Source organism: Etheostoma spectabile, chromosome 5 (genome assembly GCF_008692095.1).
Source record: "Etheostoma spectabile isolate EspeVRDwgs_2016 chromosome 5, UIUC_Espe_1.0, whole genome shotgun sequence".
In the NCBI taxonomy this organism is placed as follows: domain Eukaryota; kingdom Metazoa; phylum Chordata; class Actinopteri; order Perciformes; family Percidae; genus Etheostoma; species Etheostoma spectabile.
Window position 1 is genome coordinate 10,193,088 of NC_045737.1, and position 5,144 is coordinate 10,198,231.

Consider the following 5,144-nt stretch of genomic DNA (forward strand, 5'->3'; position numbering starts at 1 on the left):
TCAGACAACAGTGTTAAAGAAGTCCAAACTACATTCAGGAGATCTGGGGATTTCGGAACTTGTCTCACGACTGTAATGTATGTTGTAGTTTTGGTGTACATTTGATTTCCTACTCCCGCGCTTGGTTTGGGTTCGTGCAGCTAAGTTTATAGTGGAAGGGAAACTCCTACCAGATGGGGTTTGCGGTTAACTGTGTAGGGTTAGGGAACCGCTGTCCTACAGCGCCAAGGAAATCACGGATTATCCACACAAACGCAATACAAGGGAGAAGGTCTACATATCTCTCCAGTACATGAACACTGGCAGCCATTTTACTCACAGGAGTTACAAAAGCCAGTCTCCATCTTCCCAGTGTGCGTCTACAATGGTAGAACAGCATCCTTTAATAAGTACAGTTGCACACGTTCTGCTTTAGGAGACGCACTTTCAACCTGTGATTCGACTATAAAACATATTTCTCTACTGCTGTGATAGCGTCACTTTCCCTTCAGTGTAGTTGTTTTCTACGCCACAGAAAGGCAAACAGTCCCACAGTTTATAGCAACTGGTTTTCCTCAGCGGCGGAGGCTGGGGGAAGCCACAGGACCAGAGATCTTGTGCGTTGGGCCTCGAGGGTCTCTACACACACTGGGCGGGTTTTGAAAAATACAAAACGACAATGGGAAACCCAGCAAAGTTATGAGCTCTTACAACCTTATGTTCCTCAATCCTCAGACAGTCCAACTTCAGAGATTCACTAATAAACTGTTATACTGCACCGTCTCTTATATAGACCTTAGTGGGGTCCCGCTACTATGTATACTGGAATCGATCTATAAAAGGACTTTTCATTAGGGTTCCCAGTAATACAGTATCCCCTACTTAAGTCTCTTTTAATAACCGTCAGTGGTCCCTACTGTCATACTGTATCTTGAATTGCTTTTTATAGAGACTACGTGTGGTCCCCGCAATACTGTATCTGACTGTCTCTTTTATATAGACCTTGTGGTCCCTAATACTGTACTGAAGTCTCGTTTCCTATAGACTTTTAGCTGAGTCACCTAGAAAAACTTGTAATCTGAAGTCGCTTTTATATAGACCTTAGTCGGCTCCTATATACTGGTTTTAGTCTATGAGTCAAGTCTCTGTCTTATAAGACTTAGTGGTTCATAATATTGGATTCTGAAGCGTTTTATATAGACCTTAGGCGTCCATAATATGTATCTAAGTCTATTTTACTATAGGACCTTAGTGGTCCTAATACGGTATTGCAAGTCTCTTTTATATAGACCTTCGTGGTCCCTAACTACGGTATCTGAAGTCTCTTTTATATAGAACTTAGTCTGAGGCTCTCTCATCTATCATTACTGTTCTGAAGTCTCCCTTTGATAAGACCTTATGGTCCATAATACTGTATCGAGTCTCTTTTCATAGACCGTAGTCTGTCCCTACTACTGTATCTGAAGTCTTTTTATATGACCTTAGTGGTCCCCTAATACTGTATTATGACAGTCGCTTTTATATAGACCTTACAGGCCCAGATAACTAATATGTATCCGGCAGTTTTTTATATAAGACTAGTGGTCCTAATACTGTAATGAAGTCTCTTCTTATATACGACCGATGATGGTCCCCTAATACTGTATCTGAAGTCTGTTTCTATTAAGACCTTAGGTGGTACCCTAATACGATCTGAAGTCTACACGTTGAGTGACTGAAGCGATCACTCAATTAGCCCTGAGATTCAATTAAGTCTGTGAGATTTAGTCTCAGGGTCATCTTGGGATTGGGCCTGGAGACAGAGTGGCTTTAGCTGTGAGTGGTGTTCAGACTTTAGATCATTTCAGGGTCTTTTCAGCAGAGCGTACGCGTAGACAAAAATAAAAAAAGAAAATGTTACCAAATGAGTCAGCTGTCTGACTCCTTCAGATCAAGATCAAGATCACAGGTGATTGTTCTTTGTTATGAAAGTCTAGAGGTAACAAACAGTTACACACGGAAATCCAGCTTGTGAAAGTAAACGGGATGCAGGCAGGTAGGGCAGTAGCAGGTCTGGGGGTTTAACAGGGAATGGCGTAGGGATAGGGGTTAAACAGCAGAGCAATGGCGCAGGTGAGCTGGTCTCAATGGGACGTGGCGGTCCGTCAGCTTGAGATGGAGGTTTAGAGGTCATAGTTCATTCTGACTGGGGAGGAAACGAAAGTTGTGTCATAGTACAGGAAAGGCTCCCCCCCCGTGCAGCCCAGGAACTCCTCTCTGATTTGTCGCAAGATATGAGGACACGCACGACGCAGGAGCGGTTCGGAGGCGGACTGGAGTCAGGACTCTGCTGCTTGCTGGCTGCGCTGGGTGAAGGAACTTTTTGCTTGCACTGATCATGGAATTTTGTCCTCTTATCTGTCGGGAATAAACCACGGAGAAACGGAAGCCATGTTGACAGCTTCATTAGCACAAGCCAGGAGTCGTCCTGCTGCAGCAACCGGCCCTGGGGGGGTTCTATACGCCGGCGATGGAGCGGCCGACAGGGCTTGCCACGCTTTTCGGAACAATTGGTAAACTGACGGTAGTGTTGCGGAGCCCAGTGGACTTCAGCGCAAGGAGGAGGGCAGTTGCACGAGAGGGGGGAGGCGTATGTGCGCTCCCTTTGTGGATCGGCACTCAAGCCCCGGAAGTACGCTTCGAGACTGTAGACCTCTCGGCCTTGATAGGATGTCGCGGAGGGGGAGCCGGACGTTTATCTGTCGCAGGGGTCTGGAATTTCCTGACAACAGCTCGCGAACTGCGTTCCTTCACTGCTGATGCGGTCTTTGAGTGTTATTTATTATCTGCTCTAGTTTTTCCAAAGTTTTAGACACAGACGTGCTATTAATGGTCTAAAATGATGTAAAATTGCTGTTTTTTTAATTGAAAAACATCACATTTGTTTAAGGGAGGAACCTCTGAACCCCTTCGTCTTCTAAAAGCAAACTGTACTTGTTAAATGGAAGTGGCGTATTATTTTTTAAAGCTGTAGTTTGATTTAATACAAAACAATGTGCAGCGTTGTGCTACACTGACTGAAAACACTTGTAACATGTCCATTTGTAAAATTGATTTAATTAAATCGCCTGGTATTTACCTTATTAACAATAAGTTAAAGACAGTCTTGTGTCTTGTGTAAAATCAAATTCTGTCAAAATCACATTTTGTTCTCACTTTGCACATTTCCATTCTTTGTTTTGAAAGCAAAGAACCTTGTTACTGTACTTTTTGGGAAGTCTGTTGAACAATATGATGTCGTATAAATACTATATATATATATATATATATATATATATATATATACCGTGTATCGCTGTTATATATTGTCACAGATATGAGAAGCAGATCGCATCGTTCAACTGTATTTAAAAAATAAAGTAAATGATCAAAAATATTACATAAATGACACAAATAAACAAAAAATATGATAAGACTTTGCTCCTTTGCTTTTAGTTATAGAAATGCTCATTCCCCCTAAAGATGCAATGATTTTGATAAGAAAAAAACATTTTCTGTCAATTGTTTGTCCACCGTTCAACTTTTTGGGGTCGGAATTTTAAATAAAATCAAAAATCAGGGAAAAAAGGCGTCTTTTTCAACGTTTTTGTCACTTTCTTCCAAGTTTTTTTGTCACTTTTTACAATATATTTTGTGGATATTTTGACATTTTTGTAACTTTTTGCAACGTTGTTTTTCAATGTTTTTTTTTGTTTTTTTTTCCCTTTTCAAATGCTATTAAAATTGAATGAAACACCCAAATTCAGTGTAGTAGTGGAAGTGATCTTTTATTTTAGTTTGCAATTTGAAAAAACATTTTCTGTTCATTGTTCGTCCGCCATTCTTTCCGTCGACCACGCAACCTTTTTTGGGGTCGGAATTGGGAATAACATCAAAAATGTCAAAGTTTAGGGCGTCTTTTTCAACGTTCTTGTCACTTTTCCCGACGTTTTTGCCACTTTTTAAGATATTTTGTGGATTTTTTTGACATTTTTGTCACTTTTTGCGACATTATTTTACAATGGGTTTTTTTTTCTCCAAATGTTGTAAAATAGAATAAAACACCATAATAACACCATAAATTGTAATTTCCCCATTGGGGATTAATAAACAGATTAAAATTAAAAATTAAAAAAATTTAATAATTCAATGAAAGTAGGAGCGAAATTGATCTTTTATTTTAGTTTCCAATTTGATCGCAAACAGGTGAATTAAAGCATTTTGACGTTGCGTTTACTGACTTTAGATTTTATTTTATGGTTTGTTGCTTCTGGTTGTGTTGTTATTGTCGGTTATTCTGAAAGTCAACACTTTGTTGACGCTTTTTATCGTTGTTTTAAACTTTTTCTTATGTTTTTTTTCCATTTTTTCAACACTTTTTTCAGTTTTGTCACTTTTTTGGTTTGTTGTAACTAACTTATTAACTTTAGTTTTACAGTTATTTTTGGAATTTATGATCAATAAACGTCATTTATAGGAAATTAGACCTAATTTTTGAGTTAGAAAAGCAGAAATTAGGAATTATTGAGACTAAAATTAAGGAATGGAGTGGCTTGAAATACACGACTTCGGAATAGTGGTCAACTTGTACTCATACCACTATTTTCAACAACATTCCTTTGTTTACAATGCATAAAATAAATAAGACCCCAAATTAATGAAAGTAGAGGATTTGTACTGGTGTAAAGAGTGTTGGAATCAATTCATGGTCTTTTGGGGAATTAAAAAGAACATTGATATAGGAAAACGGGTCATTTGGACCCGAGGACCACATGGGATAAAATGACTGCAGCTCTGTTGCGGTGCAACCTGCCTTTAACTCTGCTGGTCTGGTGTCCAGCTAAGATGAACCCAGATGAACCCAGATGACTAAACTCTTATTGTAAGAACCGATGTGCAATGTTGATCGTCACTGCAGCGGTTGCAAGATCATTACTGGTGAAAAAAACCCACCAAAAACAAATTCTGAGGTAAGAGCAATGCGCAGGAAAGAGGAAATTAGACAAATGAGATTGTGTTGCAAGCCACAGTGTGGTCTGAAAGAAGACAGCTGGATCAAACCAAGCAAATTATGTAAATGTATTCCTGATAAAGTCCCCCTAGCAGGTCCAGATGCACATGTGGAAGAGGAGACATGGCTTTGGGAA

General features: G+C 39.5%; 1 long non-coding RNA gene across 1 annotated transcript in view; it reads right to left on the reverse strand.

Moving 5' to 3' along the window:
- Positions 1-1,484, reverse strand: part of LOC116689626 (uncharacterized) — a 2,835-nt gene extending 1,351 nt beyond the window's left edge. The window contains exons 1-2 of the long non-coding RNA XR_004332059.1: positions 1,460-1,484; positions 1,271-1,316 (exon numbers count right to left, since the gene is read on the reverse strand). This is a non-coding gene — a long non-coding RNA (uncharacterized LOC116689626). The remainder of the gene's footprint in view (positions 1-1,270; positions 1,317-1,459) is intronic.
- Positions 1,485-5,144: the final 3,660 nt, after the last annotated feature.